Below are 20,568 nucleotides of genomic sequence, written 5' to 3'. Positions count from 1 at the left end.
GAGTAGAAGGAGGGAGCACGAAGCACAGGGGATCTTTGTAGGTGGTCCGTAGCTCGGCTACCTACAAATCCTACAGATCCATAGTTCGGCTCTCCGTGAATATGCTACTAGCCAATGAAGTAGATTTGAAATTTCCAGAGTCTCTAACAGTATCTGGGTGGGGTTGCAAAGTGTATTTAAAAGTGTGATTATGTATATATTCGTATGTACAACATGATTTTCTTTTATTTCATTAAAATTGCTTTTATTTCCATAGGTTATTGGGGAACAGGTAGTGTTTGGTTACAAGAGTAAGTTCTTTACTGGTGATTTGTGCGATTTTGGTGCAGCCATCACCCAAGCAGTATACATTGCACCTTATTTGTAGTCTTTTATCCCTCACTCTTTTCCCACCCTTTCTCCCTGAGTTCCCAAAGTCCATTGTATCATTCTTAGGCCTTTGCATTCTCATAGCTTGGCCCCAACTTACGACTGAGAACATACGATGCTTGGTTTCCCATTCCAGAGTTACTTCACTTAGCATAATTCCAGATCACTGTGAATGCTATGAATTCATTCTTTTTTATGGTTGAGCAGTATTCATATATATATACATATATACACACAGTTTCTTTATCCACTCATTGATTGATGGGTGTTTGGGTTGGTTCCACATTTTTGCACTTTCAAATCGTGCTGCTGTAAACATGCGTCTGCAAGTATCTTTCTTGTATAATGACTTCTTTTCTTTTGAGTGGATACCCAGTAATAGGATTGCTGGATCAAATGGTAGTTCTACTTTTAGTTCTTTAGGAAATCTCCACACTGTTTTCCACAGTGGCTGCACTAGTTTACACTCTCACCAGTAGTTAGAAGTGTTCCCTGTTCATTGCATCCATGTCAACATCTATTTTTTCTATTTTTTGATTATGACCATTCTTGCAGGAGTAAGATGGTATCGCATTGTGGTTTTGATTTGCATTTCCCTGATCATTAGTGATGTTGAGCATTTTTTCTTATGTTTGTTGGTCATTTGTATATCTTCTTTTGAGAATTGTCTATTCATGTCCTTAGCCCACTTTTTGACGGGTTGGTTTGTTTCTTTCTTGCTAATTTGTTTGAGTTGACTATAGATTCTGGATATTAGTGCTTTGTCATGTATAGATTGTGAGGGTTTTCTCCACTCTGTGGGTTGCCTGTTTACTCTGCTGACTGTTCCTTTTGCAGTACAACAGCTCTTTAGTTTAATTAAGTCCCAGCTATTTATCTTTGTGTTTATTGTATTTGCTTTTGGGTTCTTGGTCATGAAATCCTTGCCTAAGCCAATATCTAGAAGGGTTTTTCCAATGTTATCTTCTGGAATTTGTATAGTTTCAGGTCTTAGATTTAAGTCTTTGATCTATCTTGAGTTGATTTCTGTGTATGGTGAAAGATGAGGACCCGGCTGGGCGCGGTGGCTCAAGCCTGTAATCCCAGCACTTTGGGAGGCCGAGACGGGTGGATCACGAGGTCAGGAGATCGAGACCATCCTGGCTAACACAGTGAAACCCCATCTCTACTAAAAAATACAAAAAACTAGCCGGGCGAGGTGGCGGGCGCCTGTAGTCCCAGCTACTCGGGAGGCTGAGGCAGGAGAATGGCGTGAACCCAGGAGGCAGAGCTTGCAGTGAGCTGAGATCCGGCCACTGCACTCCAGCCTGGGCAACAGAGTGAGACTCCGTCTCAAAAAAAAAAAAAAAAAAAAAAAAAGAAAGATGAGGACCCATTCTCATTTTCCTACATGTGGCTTGCCAATTATCCCAGCACCATTTGTTGAATAGGGTGCCTTTTTTCCACTTTATGTTTTTGTTTGCTTTGTCGAAGATCAGTTGGCTGTAACTATCTGGGGTTATTTCTGGGTTCTCTATTCTGTTCCATTGGTCTATGTGCCTACTTTTATACCCGTACCATGCTGTTTTGGTGACAATGGCCTTATAGTATAGCTTGAAATAAGGTAAAGTGATGCCTCCAGATTTGTTCTTTTTGATTAGTCTTGCTTTGGCTATGGGGGCTCTTTTTTGATTCCATATGAGTTTTAGGACTGTTTTTCCTAGTTCTGTGAAGAATGATGTTGGTATTTTGATGGGAATTGCATTGAATTTGTACAACACGATTTCAGTGCACTTGACAACTACACATATATTTGAATAATACTACTTGGTGTGTTGCTTGTGTCAAGGTAGTAAGTTGATCAACTATATTTTTGGAGGATAACAATGGGTAAATTAGTAAAGTATATGTAAGGATTAGTGGCATTTGTGTGTAACCAAGGAAAAAGAGTGGTTGTGATGGTTAGAGATGCAGGGCAGAAGGTCATGGCAGGATCCTGAAGAGGATTAGTAGGAGAAGTTCCTGGAGAGTGAGTGGTCCTTTCCCTGGGGGTAAGATGTTGATGTGAGACAAGTACCTTCTGGGGAAAGCAATACTCTCCATTAATTTTCAGAGTGGCACAGAGAGTATCAACCTTTTCCAGGTGTCCCTTGGGCATGGGAGTGTAGGGGTGTGGGTGGTCCTGAAGATCAGGGATTTTACAAGGACCATGGGTGTTATAGGTGAGTTGTGTCTCCCAGAAGTTTCTGTGTTGAACTCCTAAGTCCAGGACCTCAGAATATTACTGTATTTGAAGACCGAGTCTTTAAAGAGATAAACAATGTGAAACCAGGTCACTGGGATAGACCCTAATCCAATATGACAGGTGTCCTATGAGGAAAAGGGATTAGAACCCAGGCACAAACAGAGGGTGTCGCTGTGATGTGGTCTGTAAGCCAAGGAGAGAAGCTTGAGCAGAAACCATCCCCCCCAACACCTTCGTCTTAGTCTTCTAGCCTCTGGAATTGTGAAAAACAACTTTCTGTTGTTTAAGCCACCCAGTTCAGGTACTTTGTTATTGCAGCCAAAGCAAACTAACGTGATAGGCTAAGCAGTCAGCAAGCTGCAGAAACTCATTACAATTGCTAAAACCAAAGAAAGAAAAGCAACCCATGTCCTGTGTCCAGTTCATGCCTTCGTGTAGCTGAACCCAGGCTCGGCTGCTTGCTGCATGAAAACCAAACTCGAGAGACAAGAATTGGTGGGAGGAAAAGCAGGGGTATTCAACAGCCAGCAACCTGAGGAGATGGCAGACTAGTGTCACCAAGACCATCTTAATACAGTGCAAATTGTAGGCTCTTTTTAGTTAAGGGAAAGGGGAAGAGGAGGGAGGTGTGATTGAGAGGTGACCCACGACCACAGACTCCAGGGAGCCAGCAAGCGTCTGAGGAGGTTGAAAACTTCTTTGTCCTTGGTCAGGTCTCAACGCCTCTGTGAATCTTTAACAAAACACAGTTAGCTATTTACATGTTTTTCCTTTGATCTCAGAGTTAGTTTAAAAAACTACATGACTGCTGTTTTTGTATTATTAACTCAGTGCTCTAAAATTATCCTCCCCCATGTGCAGGAATCGGTAAAGGCCCTTTAAACAGAAAATGGAGTGAGCTATGTGTGTTCACTTGTTGCTTTACTTTTGGATTAGGAAAGGCAGTCCATGGGCATTGCTGGGGAGCTGAGATCTTAGAGCCTGGGATGAAGTTGTGTCCTGAGTTGGGGGAGAAATCTTCTCCAATGGCAAGTTCTTGAGCTGAGGTGAGGTCCTCCAAGGCGATGTCATCTCCTGAGTGTTCTCCTGGGCCAGAGTGATGGCGTCTGGGACGTGTGAGTGGCATTTTCTTTTTAGTGGACACCTGCTTGAGTTGATGTGGGTCTTGTGTTTATAGCTCTATGGTTTTATAATGAGCCTGAGGCTGAGCTCCAGCATTAATTGCTCTGTAGGGCAGGCCCACTTATTTGGTCAATTGCCATGGTCCTGAGCCTAAGTTGTGTGGTTAATGAAGGTCAAGCCATGGGGGCCTTTTGGTCATAAGGCTTTTATCAGCCAAACTCAAAGGCACGTGGTCCTCAGCACAGCCCCAGCAGGACAAATGCTGAGGTCCACATTAGGAGGGCTGAGCCCTCCAGATTCCATTTAACAGATTTTTTGTTTATATTTTTTGTTTTGATGAAGGTTTAGGCTCAAATGGGTCCTGTATCGGATGAGCAGATGCCTGACCCACGGTACAATCCATGGTTAATGGATCCCCAGGAAACAATTCACCCCCCAGTCTGGTGGCCAACCCTCCTGGGATGAGGAGGGTTGGCAAACAAAGACCCAAAATTTACAAAGATGAGGGAGTCAACATAATAAGTTTTCCTATACATGAAGGTGACACATATGCCCCTTTACAAATAAGAAAGGGAAACTGAAAAATTTTAAAACTTGGTGTGAGATGAGTCAGTCAAGCAGCCTGGAGTAAGAAGAGGTTAAGGCCTGGAACAACAGTATGATCCATGTCAGGGACATGATCCACGTTCTTCAGGGACATATGACAGTATGATCCATGTCACAACCACCCTTTTTCTTTGGTTACACACAAATGCCACTAATCTTTACATATACTTTGCTAATTTACCAATTGTTACACAGACTAGGATTTGAAAAAGAGTTGTTTGAGGAAAATATATTTCTATCAATTAAATTAAATTAAATTTGGGGGACATATCAGGGAAATGAAAGCTCTATTGACTGTGTTTTCCAAGAGCCTAGCATTGGGTACTTTGAGAACTACAAAACATTTGCTGAAAGAAATCATAGATGATATAAACAAATGGAAAAACATCCCATGCTTATGGATCAGAAGAAGCAAAGTTGTTAAAATGGCCAGACTGCCCAAAGCAATATACAGATTCAATGCTATCCCTATCAAACTATCAATGTCTTTTTTCACAGAATTAGAAAAACTACTCTAAATTTATATGAAACCAAAAAAGGGTCCAAACAGCCAAAACAATCCTAAGCAAAAAGAACAAGGCCAGAAGCATGACACTACCTGACTTCAAACACTACCTGACTTGGGCACAGGCCATGAACATAGACTCCTCAAAAGAAGGCACCCAAGCAGCCAACAAATACATGAAAAAATGCTTCAGACTACTGATCATTGGAGACATGCGAATCAAAACCACCAAAACCAGTGAGATACCATCTCATACCAGTCAGAAAGGCTATAATTAGTAAGTAAAAAAAAAGATGTTAGTGAGGTTGTGATGCCCATTAGGTTCAATTGTTCAAGTGTCAAGTTTAAGTCCAGAATTCCTCTGTTAGTTTTCTGCTCTAATAATCTGTCTAATGTTAGTGGGGTGTCTCCATGTGGCAGTGCTGCTCCCCTGGTCTCCATGTGGCAGTGCTGCTGCTTCTTGTAAAGGCTCCACCTTGGGCCTGTGTGGGTGGGTGTTGGTTGTGGTGGTGTCAGCTGGTTGGGCTGGTCTGACCTCAGGCCTTGGGGGAAGTGGTCAGGTGTCAGCAGAGTTGAAATGGAGTAGGTAGCTTCCCAGTTCCCAGACCTCTGGATGGCCCACTGGACAGCATTCATGAGTCCTAAAGGGGCTGGACCTATGTCAGGCTAGCTCAGGGTTCAGGTGCTGGCTGTGATAAGGAAGGGGACAGGATGGTTCCCAGGTCACTGGCCAAACTCTCAGACAGGGGCAGGCAGAATGCTTAGGTGGTGGGAGGCTGAAGGAAGATCACAGACCTGTAGGGGCTGGGTTTTCAGAAAGTCTCTGGGCTGCAGATAAAATGTTCAGGCAGGGGCAGGGCAGCTATGCTGTGGACCTTTCACTGGGGAGGACAGGACCCCTCAGCTGGGTCCACGGAGACTGGTGGCTGTGGGATATGTGGCATGCTGACACTTCCCTCCTACCCAAGCAATGCTAAACTTCACTGCTGGGGGCATGCAAGGGTGCCAAGCATTGTCTGTTACCTCTGGGAGTTTTGACCCAGAGGAACACAGAGGAACAACCCACCACAGTGTCCAGGCGGGGGTGGGGTTACTGTACTGGAAGCCCAAGCCAGTGAGCTTTGTCTGGCAAGGAACAATGGGGGTTGGGGAACATCACGTGGGCTGCAGTCTGGGTGCATGCCAGGAGAACACAGAGCTGTGCTCCCACAGTGTTCAGGTGGGGATTGGGTCACTGTGCTGGAAGCCTGAGCAGAGCCTTGCCTGGTGAGGAGAAGCACAGCAGTCTGGCCATTCCTTGGCACCACAGCTGTGGGCTCCATTGGGGCTATGGCAGCTGGCACAAGGCTATTCGGGGATCCAAGACCTGTGGGGCTCCATGTGGGCTTAAATGGTGCCTCTGCAAAACTCCAGCTAGCTCCCTGTGTCAGTCTGGAGGCCTGGGGGTTGGGGCATCAGAGAGATTATCCCATGCCCAGGATTGCAAAGGTCCAAGAGGGAGGTGTGGACCCCTTGTGGACTCTCACTCACTCAGCCTTTCCCTAAGTTAGAGAGCTCCTCCTGGCTCCAAACCGGTGACCTCCTTCCCTGTTCCCATGTCTGCTGAATTCATGAGCACACTGGGTGATGACAGGGGTGGCTGGCGATAGTGACTGGCTGGTGTTCAAGAACAGATTCTCGTATGTACCGGATTATTAAAATCCTCCTCCATTGAGGTCACACTTTGGTAAGCATTAGCATGGGGCGAGCTTCAGTCCTCTCTGTTCTCTGTGGGTTCCCTTGCTTCCTGATTGAGGCCCAGTGTGGTCTCTCAGATGATGCACTTGAAGAGCTAGTGTTTCCTGGCTACCTTGTTTCCTCTCCAGAGAGTGGCACACACTAGCTGCTTCTAGCTGGCCATCTGGAACCCCTTCCCCAAGGTTTTCTGAATATATTTTGGGACTCTGTGGTTTGATATGTATATGTCTACAGTTGTTATGTCTTTTTGATGAATATTCTCTGGAATAAGCCAGAGTTCTCCAGAAATACTGAATCAAGATGAGAGAGGGATTTATTTTACAGAATTGGTTCATCAGAGTGTTTCTGCTGGGAAGTCCAGAATATGCAGAGCAGGCTAATAGTCTGAAGATGCAGAGAAAAGCTAATGTCGAGATCTTGATTCAAATGCTGTCTGGAGGCAGCATTCCTTCTTCCTCAGGAGACCTCCAGCCGTCCTCTAAAGGACTTACTAGTTTGGATGAGGCATATCCTCATTCTGGAGTATAATTTACTTTACTCAAAGTCTACCGATTTAAATCTTATTCATATCTAAAAAATTTCTTTTCAGCAACAACTTGACTGGTTTTTGACTTTTATGAAGTGAATTGTGCCCGTCCCCATTTATATGTCGAAGCTCTAGCCCCAAATGTGACTCTATTTGGAGGTAGAGCCTCTAAGAAGGTAATTAGGGTGAAGTGAGGTCACAGGTATGGGGTCTCAATCCAGTGGGGCTAGTGTCTTTATTAGAAGAGGAAGAGATACCAGGAGTGCTCATGCAGGGAAAAAAGGCCACGTGAGCACACAGAGGTAAGGCAACCATCTACAGTCTTAAGTAGAGAGGCCCAGGAGAAACCGAGCCTTCTGGTACCACGATCGTGGACTGCTCAGCATCTGGAACTGTGAGAGATAAACGTTTGTCATTTAAGCCACCCAATCCATGGCACTTTGTTATGGCAGCCACAGCAGACTCATGCATAGCCTAGCCAGATGGAAACCTAAAACCAAGCATCACACTCCATTCTTCTCATCTTGGCACCCACACACAGCTCCTTAAATCATACTCAACCTTCAAATAAAAATAAAAACAAGGTCATACTTCACCTAACGTGATACAACTGTCCTAATCCTCTCCCCAGAAGAAGGTGCAAAAACCCTTGGTGGTGTTTATTCTTCTTGACTTTCTGCACAATAAATACTATGATATAGTCAACACATCTTATTTTATATAAAGTTATAAGAGATGAAATAAAAATACGTAGTTTTGACAGCAGCATTGAATGCAGAAAAAAATGCATATCCAAAGAAAGTATATATGTATCCCAAAAGGAACATAATGCTTCCCATCCATGATGAAACAGGCTGGCTGTAATAGACCTGCCCCCAGGTTGCTGACTGCTCTCCCCAGGGAGCGTATCACTCTGCGAGTTATCTGTTGGTGCGTGCTGCTGGCAGACCGTGCACTCAGCAGGAGCTGTAGCCGATTTGGCACCGTCAGTGCAAAACCACATTGCTGAGCAAGCATAACCCCCTTCCTTGCTCCCATGTTTGCTTAATTGAGGAGCACATTGGGCAATGACAGGCAAGGCTGGGGATAGCGACTGGCTGGTGTTCATGAATAGGTCATCCTATCTACTTGATTATGAAAATCCCCTTCTACTGAGATCACGCTTTGATAAGCATTCACATGGGACACAAAGATCCTCACCTGTTTTGCCTGTTCAGAGAGATCTATCAACATGACTCTTCCTCAAAATCTCTAGTCACCAATTTTACAGTCATGTTGCTTCCTAGATCCTGACCTCCAGCCAAATCATTGGCAAAAGCCCATAAATCTGTATATCATTGCATGCCTGGCCATTTCTCCCTCCAAGCGTAATGAACAACCAGGCTCAGTGCCCAAAGTTCTGCCCACTGGGAGAATTTTCCTCTGCCTTTGTCCTTCAGGGACATCTTGGAAACGAGCTGCAGTGCTGCAGCTGTCTGTTTTGGGATGACAGCAACATCTCTTGCAGAACCATCTCTAAACCTGACTTTAGTTTTCTTGTTCTCTGCCAGCTAAATACAGGTAACCACATAAGGCCATAAGTGCAGTCTGGGAGACAGAAGATGGTATAGCAGGATTGTGGACAACATGGACATTAGGGCCACTTCTCCATATAACTTATTTGTGCTTTCTGGGCCTCCTTGAGGCCACACGAACATACTCCTTCCATTCCATTCACTGACAGAGTGCTTCTGGGGTATGTTAAGGCTTAGTGGCTTATGCAACACCCCACGAATCAAGGACAGTCATGTGGTAATTTAGTGGCCCCTGGTAAAGTGTTTATTCTCTACTAAGAGCCAGGAGCAAGCAAAATCTCTTTCTCAAAGGAGAGTAGCTATCAGCACAGGATGACAGAGCTTTGTTCTGCAATTCCAGCGGTTTGTGCTGTGATTAACCTACCAGTCCCAACCAAGGCTCCAGAAAGCTTGCCTATCTGCCACTGCCACTTCAGTTATCATTGGATCTGCTAGAAAATGTGGCACAATGAGCAGAGCAGGTTGCACGGCGGCCGGGACCTGTTGCTGAGCCTTCCACTGTCCTGGGTCCCACTCATAAGTAGCAGCACTTTAGGTCAAAAGAAAGTGGGCTGGATCATACCCAGATGAGAAATATGTTTACCATGAAAGTCCTAAGAGTCTACTAGGCAATGTGCCTCCTTTTTGATTGCAGGAGGGACCAGATGTTACAGCTTGTAATTCACCTTAGAAGAGATATTTAGACATGCCCCACACCACCGGATTTCTAGAAATTTCGTGGCCATAGAAGGGACCTGAATTTCTCTTGGGCTTATTTCCCATCTGTCTTAGTCCATTTTGTGGACTATAACAGAAACACTAAAGACTGAGTGACTTATAAAGAATAGAAATTTATTTTCCCACAGTTGTGGTGGCTGAGAGTCGAAGATCAGGACACCAGCAGTCAGTGTCTGGTGGAGGCTGGGTCTCTGTGTCCAAGTGGCACCTTGAACATTGCATCGTCTGGAGGGGAGGAACAATGTGTCCTCACATGGTAGACGTCAGAGGGCATAAGGGCGACGAAATCCCCTCTGCCAAGCCCCTTTACAAGGGGACCTAATCCCATTCATGAGGGTGGAGCCCGCATTGCCTAACCATCTCTCAAAGGCCCCAGCTCTTAATACTATCAAATCGGCGACAACTGGATTTTGGAGGGGACACATTCAAATCACAGCAGCACACTTTCATACAAATGTCTCTTTTTTAATGATTATACTTTAAGTTCTAGGGTGCATGTGCACAACGTGCAGGTTTGTTACCTATGTATACATGTGCCATGTTGGCGTGCTGCACCCGTTAACTCGTCATTTACATTAGGTATATCTCCTAATGCTATCCCTCCCCACTACCCCCACCCCGTGACAGGCCCCGGTGTGTTTTCACACAAATGTCTTAATAATCAGTCTAGAACAATTGGTATGTCTTGCTTCTAGGTCTAATTAGCATTATGTTGTAAATGTAATCCATCAGCGTGACATCTTTCAGAAAGGAAAGGTGATCCTTACAAAGTGAATTATGACAAGATCCCTACAAATTAAATTATAACAAGGCTGGAGAGTTAATAGATCCCTGAGGAGGACAGCGAAGGTATACTGCTAACCTTGCCAGCTGAAAGCAAACTGCTTCTGGTGTTTGTTGCTGGTAGAAATGGAGAAAAGTGCATTTGTCAGCTCGGTAGCTACACACTATGTACCAGGCATGCATTCATTTGCTGCAATGAAACCACATCTGGTACAGTAACTGCAATTGGAGTGGTGGCTTGGTTAATCTTATAAAAATCCGCCTTTCTCCAGGATTCATCTGTCTTCTGCACAGGCAAAACAGGAGAGTCAAATGCGGATGTGGCAGGAATCTTCACCTGTGCGCTTTTCAGGTTCTGACTGGTAGCACTCATCTCTGCCACTCTTCTAGGAATGCTACTGCTTTTGGTTGACTATTTTTCTTGGTAGATGCAGTTCTAATGGCTTCTACTTGGTCTTTTCCACCATAATATCCCTCACTGCATAGAAGAGGGAACCAGTGTGGGGATTCTGCCAGTTGTTGAGTATAAATATTCCAATTATGCTTGAATTGTGACGATAACCACAGGATGGATCCTGCAGGAGGATACTTGGAGGATCATCTGCTTTACTCAAAACCTACTTATTTAAATGATGGTACAACCTAAAAATACCTTTCCACCAAAATCCAGACTAGTGTTTGACCAAAACTATACCATAGCTTAGTTAATGACATATAAAATTAACCATCACAACTATTATATCAATATATAATGACCTTCTTTGTCTTTTGTAACATTTTTTACATAAAGGCTATTTTGTCTCATGTGAGCATGGCCATCTAAGCTCTCTGGTTACTATTCCCATGAAATATCATTTTTCTACCCTTCACTTTCAACTTATTTGCATCTTTGGATATGATGTAAATCTGTTGAAGACAGCATGCAGTGGATCACAATTTTTATCCATTTTGCCTTTTCAATGGAGAGTTTGAACCATTTATGTATAAAGCAAGTACTAATAAATAAGACAACTTCTATAATTTTTCTATTTGTTTTCTCTGGGTCTTCTACTTTTTATTTCTACCACAGAAATACAAAGGATTATAAGGCAATAGTGGAGACTATTTCTTTAGCTTGCATTAATCTGATGTTTTGACAAATTTGAGAGAGATTTTCTCCTTGGACACCAGGAGGAAAAGAAAAGAAAGAAAAAAAAAAAAAAAAGAAAAGAAGGGGGAAAATTAAAAAGACAAGAAAAATAATCGTACTGCCTTTGTCTTTGCAGTTTGGGTCTGTGTTTGAGGCACTCCTGGGAAGACAGCCAGGATGATTATAATTAGACACTGTCTTAGCATGTGTCCTGCCCTGGAGCTTGTGGTTTTTCCAGATTTCCTAGTACAGGTTGGCATTTCAAATCCTTTAGTTTCTCAAAGAAACACTCTTCCAAGCTTTTTCTTCTAGTGTTTTGACAAATTTTTTTTTCTTTCCTCAATTTGAACCTTTTTCCTTTGATGATATCAGGTTACTCAGCTGCCTTACAGTATTTTTGATAGCTACAATATTTTAGCTACTTTTCCACTTGAATAAATTCCAAGTTAGGCAAAACAAAGGCAAGGTCCTTGCATCAGTTCCTCAGGTAGTTCACAGAAAGGTTAGAACAAATAATGACAATTTTGGGGAATAAGCGCTGCCCTGATCCTTCTGTATCCAGACCTCAGCATCCCACACTGGTAGCTTGAGCTGCCATCTTCAAAGACAGCCACTGATCTGGGGTGGGCAAACTCAGGGCAAGTAAAAATATGGCAAAGCTTCTCTACAATATGAGTTGTCACTTTCTTCATGTAGCATTTACATGGTTGCTCGAAACAATTAATTATTTTCCAGAGCCCTGACAAAGTTAATTTGTGCAGTTTTTGCTTGATTTTTCAGTGTTACTCTGGTGGGTCACACATTTAGAGATACCCACTGCTTTTTTGCTGAAGTCTTGGATTTCTTTGGAGATGACAGAAATTTCTAAAATTGGAGGTAGTGATAGTTGTACATATTTGTGACTATACTACCAACATTTAATCATATACTTTCAGTAAGTGAATTATTTGGTATGTGAATAACTTCTCGATAAAGCTCTTTACAAATAGAATCAGGCCAGGCGTGGTAGGTCACCCCTGTAATCCCAGCACTTTGGGAGGCTGAGGTGGGACTTCAATACAACACTTTTAGGAATAAACAGATCATCCAGACATAAAATCAATAAGGAGAAATCAGAATTGAATACATTTTAGACCGACTGAATCTAACAGACATCTACAAAACATTCCATCCAACAGTAGCACAGTACCCCTTCTTCTCAAGTGCACACAGATCATCATCCTACGTAGGTAATATGTTAGATGAATGAACAAGTCTTAAATTTAGGATGATTAAAATCATATCAAGTATCTTTTCTGGCAACAATGATACAAAACTAAAAAATCAATAACAGTAAGAATTACAGAAAATTCACAAATATATAAAAATTAAACAACATGAACAACCAATGGGTCAAAGAAATTTAAATAAAAAATTTAAAATATGTTGAGACAAATGAAAATGAAAACGCAATATAGCAAAATGTATGTAATGCAGCAAAAGCAGTTCTAAGAGGAATGTTTATAGCAACAAATGCCTGCACGAAAAAAGGAGAGAAATCTCAAATAAACAATGTAACATTACACCCAAAGGAACCAGATTAAAAAAAACAAAACAAAACAAAAACAAAAACAACGTTAGCAGAAGGAAGGAAACAGAAAAGATCAGAGCAGAAGTAAACAAAATAAAGATTCCAAAAGCAATACAAAAAATCATCAAAACTAAGAGTTGGTTGTTTGTAAAGATAAACAAAATCAACAATCCTTTAGCTACATCAAATAAGAAAAAAAGAAAACTGAGGGTAAAATCAGAAGTAAAGGCTCAGAAGTAAAATCAGAAATGAAAGAAAAGACATTGTAACTGAAACCACAGAAATGCAAAGGATTATAAGATTCTACTATGAATTATTGATTGACAACACATTATAGAATAGATAAATTCTTAGACACATACAACCTACCAAGGCTTCATTATGAAGAAACACAAAATCTGAACAGACCAGTAACAAGTAAGGAGATTTAATTGGTGATTTAAAATTTCCCATTAAAGAAAAGCTCAGAACCTGATGGCTTCATTGCTAAATTCTACCAGACCTTAAAAACAACAATAACAACAACAAACTTCTCAAACTCTTCCAAAAAATTGAAGAGGAGATAATATTTCCAAACTCATTTACAAGGCCAGCATTACCTTACTACCAAAGCTCAACAAAGACATCAAAGAAAATAAAATTTCAAGCCAATGTCCCCGATGGACATAGATGCAAAATTCCTCAACAAAATGCTAGCAAATTGAGTTCAACTGCATATTAAAGGGATCATTCACTATGATTAACTGAGATTTATTTCAGTGATGCAAGAATTGTTCAACATGTGCAAATCAACAAATGTGATTCACTACATTAAGAAAATGAATGGCCTTAGGATCATCTCAATAGATGCAGAAAAACACTTGATAAAGTTCACATCCTTTCACGATAGAAACTCCCAGCAAATTCGGTATAGAAGGAATGTACCTCAACACAATAAAGGCCATATATAGAAATCTCTCAGCTAATATCATACTCAATGGTGAAAATATGAAGGCTTTTCCTGAAAGATGAGGAATAAAACAAGAATGTCCATTCTTGCAGTTTCTATTCAACACAGTGCTGGAAGTACTACATAGAGCAATTAGGTAAGAGAAAGAAGTAAAAAGCACGTAAATTAAAAGGGAAGAAATTAAACTGTCCTCATTTGCAGATGGCAGTGATCTTATAAACAGAAACCCTAAAGACAGCAACCAAAAAAAAAAAAAAACAAAAAAAAACCTGATAGAACTAAAATAAATTCAATAAAGTTGCAGGATTAAAAAAGTCAACAGACAAAAATTCATAGCATTTCTGCATACTAGTAACAAACTATCCCCCCCGCCAAAAAAAAAAAAAAAGAAATGGAAAAAAAACAATTTTCCCGGGCACAGTGACTCATGCCTGTTATGCCAGTTACTCAGGGAGTTAGGGGGTGGGGCTGAGGTGGAAGAATCATTTGAGCCCAGGAGTTCAAGGCTGTAATGAGCTGTAATCGTGCCACTGCACTACAGCCTGGGTGACAGAGCAAGATCCCATCTCTTAAAAAAAAAAGGAAAAAATCCCATTAATAATAGCTACAAAATTTTTAAAACTTAGGAATAAATTTAACCAAGGAGGTGAAATACCTGTGCACTGAAAACTATAAAACCTTATTAAAAGCAATTGGGGAGAGGAGGTGAAGCAAGATGGTGGAATAGAAAGCTGAGCCAATTGTCCACCTGACAGCAGTGGTGTGATGTGGAGTGCATTTCAGTGCACTGGGGGAGGGAGAGTGCAGCAATTGTGAGGCATTCAACTCAGTGCTACCCTACTAGAGCAGAAAGCAAAACCAGACCAAACTCAGCGGATGCCTGCCCATGGAGGGAGCATTAAACCAGCCCTAGTTCACAGGTTCTGAGGGTTAGTAACAAAACAACCAAACAAGCAAAAACAAAACAAAACGAAACAAAAAACCCAGCCCTAGCCAGAGGAAAATTGCTGATCCCAGTGGTACAAAATGGAGTTGCCTCAAGCCTCATTACCACAGACTAGAGTTTCAAGTTTATTTAGAGCACCTCTAAATAAAGGGGACCTCAGGACTTCGGAGGTCCCCTTTAAAGTACCTTTAAATAAACTTGAAAGGCAGTCTAGGCCACAAGAACTGCAACTCCTGCTGTTGAACTGGGCCCAGTGCCAGTGGACTGGTGGGCACGTGAGATACTTAGGCAATAGCTGGGGCAGTTAAGGGAGTGCTGGCATTACACCCCTCCCCTAACCAGAGACTGCACAGCTTGCAGCTCGAAAGGATACCTCTTCCTTCTACTTGAGGAGAAGAGAGAAGAGAGTGGGGAGGACATTGTCTTACATCTTGGATACCAGCTTTAGCCACAGCAGGACAGGGCACTGGTCAGAGTCCTGAGGTCCCCTTTGCAGGCCCTAGCTCTCAGATGACATTACCAGACACACCTTGGGCCAGAAGGGAACCTGCTGCCTTGAAGGGAAGAACCAAGTCTGGCAGGATTCATCACTTGCTAACCGAAGAGATCTTGGAACTTAAATAACAAGCAGCCATACCCAGGTTCTTCATCAAGGGTTTTAGGTGAGAATCTGAGACTTGCTGGCTTCAGGTGAAGCTTAGCAGATTCCCAAATGTGGTGAGAGAGAGAGACCCCCAATACAATAGTAAATGGAGACCTCAATACCTCACTTTGACTATCAGACAGATCTTTCAGACAGAAAATCAACAAAGGAACATCAGACTTAATCTGCACTATAAACCAAATGGACCTAATAGATATTTGCAGAATATTTTATCCAATAGCTACAGAATACACATTCGTTTCCTCAGCACGTGGATCATTCTCAAGGATAGACCATAGGTTAGGTCACAAAACAAATCTTAAAACATTCAGAAAAACTGAAATAATCTTGAGCATCTTCTATGGCCACATGAAATAAAACTAGAAATCAATAACAAGAAGAATTTTGGAAACTATAAAAGTATATGGAAGTTAAACAATATCCTCCTGAATGACCAGTGGGTCAATGAAAAAATTAAGAAGAAAATTGAAAAATTTCTTGAAACAAATGGTAACAGGAAAAAAAATAAAAAAATTTATGGGATACAGCAAAAGCAGTACTAAGAGGGAACTTTATAGCTGTAAGTGCCTATCTCAAAAAAGAAGAAAAACTTCAAATAAAACCTAAGGAACATAAATAAATGAAATTGAAGAAAATGATACAAAAGATTGGGGTTTTTTTTTCGAAAAGATAAACAAAATTGACAAAACTTTAGTCCAACTAAGAAAAAAGAGAGAAGATTCAAATAAATAAAATCAGAAACGATAAAAGAGATATTACAACTGATGCTGGAGAAATTCAAAGGATAATTAGTGGCTACCATGAGCAACTACATGCCAATAAATTGGAAAATCTAGAAGAAATGGACACATTTCAAGACATAAAAACCTACCAAGATTAAACCTTGAAAAAATAAAAAACCTGAACAGACAAATAGCAAGTAATGAGATTTACTCCATAATAAAATGTCTCCAAGTAAAGAGAAGCCCTGGACTCAATGGCTTCACCGCTGAATTCTACCAAACATTTAAAGAAAAGCTAATACCAATCCTACTGAAACTATTCCAAAAAACAAAGGAGGAAGGAATACTTCTGAACTCATTGTGCAAGACCAGTATTACCCAGATACCAAAACCAGACAAAGACACATTAAAAAAATTAAAGGCCAATATCTCTGATAAATATTGATGCAAAAATCCTCAACAAAATACTATCAAATTGAATTCAACAATACATTAAAAAGACCATTCATCACGACCAAGTGAGATTTATCTCTGGGATGCAAGGATGGTTCAACAAATGCAAATCAATCAGTGTGATACATCCTATCGACAGAATGAAGGACAAAAACTGTATGATCATTTCCACTAATGCTGAAAAACATTTAATAAAATTTAACATCCCTTCATGATAAAAACAAACCCTCAAAAAACTGGGCATAGAAGGAGTATATTTTAATATAATAAAAGCCATCTATTACAGACCCACAGCTAGTATCATACTGAATGGGCAAAAACTGAAAGCCCGTCCTCCAAGATCTAAAGAATGACAAGGATGCCCACTATCACCACTGTTATTCAGCATAGTACTGGAAGTCCTAGCTAGAGCAATCAGACAAGATAAAGATATAAACAGCATCCACATTAGAAAAGATGCAGTGAAATTATCCTTGTTTGTAGATTATATAATCTTATATTTGGAAGAACATAAAGACTCCACAAAAAAAAATTATTAGAACTTATAAACAAATTCAGTAAAGTTGCAGAATACAAAATCAACTTACAAAAATCAGTAGCATTTTCATATGCCAACAGTGAACAATTTGAAAAAGAAATAAAAAGTAATTCCATTTACAATAACCACAAATAAAATTAAATACCTGAGATTAACTAAAGAAATGAAAAATCTCTGTAAGGAAAGCTATTAAACAGTGGTGAAAGAAATTGAAGAGGGCACCAAAAAATGGGAAGATATTCCATGTTCGTCGATTGGAAGGATTGATATTGTTAAAATGTCCATACTACCCAAAGCAATCTACAGATTCAATGCAGTCCTTCTCAAAATACCAATGACATGCCTCACAGAAATAGAAAAAACAATTCTAAAATCTATATGGAACCACAAAAGACCTGGAATAGCCAAAGTTACCCTAAGTAAAGGAACAAAACTAGAGAAATCACATTACTTGACTTTAAATTATACTACAGAAGTATAGTAAGCAAAACAGCAGGGTACTGGCATTAAAACAGACACATAGATCAATGGAATAGAATAGAGAGCTAAGAAAAAAATCCATACACAACAGTGAACTCATTTTTGACAAAGGTGCCAAGGAAAAGACAGTCTCTTCAATAAATGGTGCTGAGAAAACTGGATATCCATATGCAGAAGAATGAAATTAGACCCCTGTTTCTCACCATATACAAAAATCAAATCAAAATGGATTAAAGTCATAAATATAAAACTTCATACTGTGAAACTACTACGAGAAAACATTGGGGAAACTTTCCAGGACACTGATCTGGGCAAAGATTTCCTGAGTAATACCCCACAAACACATGCAACCAAAATAAAAATGGATAAATAAGATTACATCAAGTTAAAAAACTTCTGCACAGCAAACGAAATGATTGCCAAGATGAAGTGACAACCAACAGAATGGGAGAAAATATGTGCAAGCTACCCATCTGACAAGGGAGTAATATTCAGAATATATAAGGAGATCAAACAACTCTATAGGAAAAAAAATCTAATAATCCAATTTAAAAATGGGCAAAATATTCGAATAGACATTTCTCAAAAGAAGACATACAAACAGCAAACAGGCATATGAAAAGCTGCTCAACATCATTATCATCAGAGAAATGCAAATAAAAACTACAATGAGATATTATCTAACCCCAGTTAAAATGGCTTATATTCAAAAGACAGACAATAACAAATGTTAACAAGGATGTGGAGAAAAGGGAATCTTTCTACACTGTCGGTGGGAATGTAAATTAGTGCAATCACTATAGAAAACAGTGTGGTGATTCCTCAAAAAACTAAAAATAGAGCTACCATACAATCCAGCAATCTCATTGCTAGGTATATACCCAAAAGAAAGGAAATTGGTATATGGGATCTGCACTTGCATGTTTATTGCAGCACTGTCCACAACAGCCAAGATTTGGAAGCAACCTAAGTGTGAATCAACAGATAAAAGGATAAAGAAAATGTGGGAAATATACACAATGGAGTACTATTCAGCCATGAAAAAGAATTTGATCCTGTCATTTATACCAACATGGATGGAACTGCAGATTATTACATTAATTGAAATAAGCCAGGCACAGAAAGACAAGCATTGCATGTTCTCACTTATTTGTGGGATCTAAAAATGGAAACAATTGAACTCATGGAGATAGAGAGTAAGATGATTACCAGAGGCTGGGAATGGTAGTGAGGTAAGAATGGTTAAAATATAGAAAGAATGAACAAGACCTACTATTTGATAGCACAACAGGGTGATTATAGTCAATGACAATTTAATTGTACATTTAAAAGTCACTAAAAGAGTATAATTGTGAGATGGTTTGGCTGTGTGTCCCCATCCAAATCTCATGTCAAACTGTAATTCCCACGTGTTGGAAAAGGGTCCTGGTGGGAGGTGCTTGGATCACAGAGGGGTGGTTTCTAATGGTTTAGCACCATCCGCCTTGTGCTGTTTCGTGATAGAGTTCTCATGAGATTTGGTTGTTTGAAAGTATGTAGCACCTCCCCCTTCACTCTCCCTCTCTCCTGCTCTGTCATGGTGAGATGTGCCTGCTTTCTCTTCATCATCTGCCATGAATGTAAGTTTCCTGAGGTCTCCCAGCTATGCTCCCTGTACAGCCTGCAGAACTGTGAGTCAACCAAACCTCTTTTCTTTATAAATTACCCAGTCTCAGATAATTCCTTATAGCAGTGTGAGAATAGACTAACACAGAAAATTGGTACCAGAGAAATGGGGCATTGCTATAAAGATAACTGAAAAGGTGGAAATGACTTTGGAACTGGGTAATAGGCAGAGGTTGGAACAGTTTGGAGGAATCAGAAGAATACAGGAAGATGAGAGAAAGTTTGGAACTTCCTAGATACTTGTTGAATGGTTTTGACCAAAATGCTGATAGTGATATGGACAGAGATGGTCAGGCAGATGAGGTCTTAGATGGAGATGAGGAACTTATTGGGAACTGGCATAAAGGTCACTCTTGCTATGCTTTAGCAAAGAGACTGGTGGCATTATGCCCCTGCTCTAGAGATCTGTGGAACTTTGAACTTGAGAGGAATAATTTAGGGTATCTGGCAGAAGAAATGTCTAAGCAGCAATGCATTCAAGAGGTTACCCAGCTGTTTCTAAAAGCGTATTCTCATATGCATGAAGAAAGAGATTATCTGAAACTGGAACTTATATTTAAAAGAGAAGGAGAATATGAAAGCTTGGAAAACTTGCAGCTCGACCATGCGGTAGAAAAGAAAACCCATTTTCCAGGGAGGAATTCAAGGCTGCAGAAATTTGCATAAGTAAAGGACAGCCAAATGTTAATAGTCAAATGCATTCATCTTTTCTTATGCTGCTATAAGGACATACCTGAGACTGGGTGATTTTTAGAGAAAAGAGATTTAACTGACCCACAGTTCTGCAGGGCTGGGGAGGCCTCAAGAAACTTACAATCATGGCAGAAGGGGAAACAAATACATCCTTCTTCACACAGCTGCAGCAAGGAGAAATGCACAGTGAAGGGTGGGGGTGGGGAGCCCCTTATAAAACCACTAGATCTTGTGAGAACTCACTCACTATCACAAGAACAGCATGGAGGTAACTCCCTCCATGATTCGATTACCTTCCACTGAGTCCTTGCCATGATACATGGGGATTATGGAAGCTACAGTTCAAGATGAGATTTGGGTGGGGACACAGCCAAACCATATCACCAAGACAATGGGGGCAATGCCTTCAGGGCATTTCAGAGACCTTCGTGGCAGTCCCTCCCATCATAGGCCTGGAGACCTAGGAAGGAAAAATGGTTTTGTGGGCCAGGCCCAGGACCTCGATGATCTGTGCAGCCTCAGAACATTGTGTTCTCCAACCCAGTGACTCCAGCTCCAGCCATGGCTAAAAAAGGGGCCAAGGTACATCTCAGGCC

The sequence above is a fragment of the Chlorocebus sabaeus genome, chromosome 8 (genome assembly GCF_047675955.1).
Source record: "Chlorocebus sabaeus isolate Y175 chromosome 8, mChlSab1.0.hap1, whole genome shotgun sequence".
Classification (NCBI taxonomy): domain Eukaryota; kingdom Metazoa; phylum Chordata; class Mammalia; order Primates; family Cercopithecidae; genus Chlorocebus; species Chlorocebus sabaeus.
The sequence above is the reverse complement of the archived record's forward strand: the minus strand, read 5'-3'. Positions refer to the sequence as shown.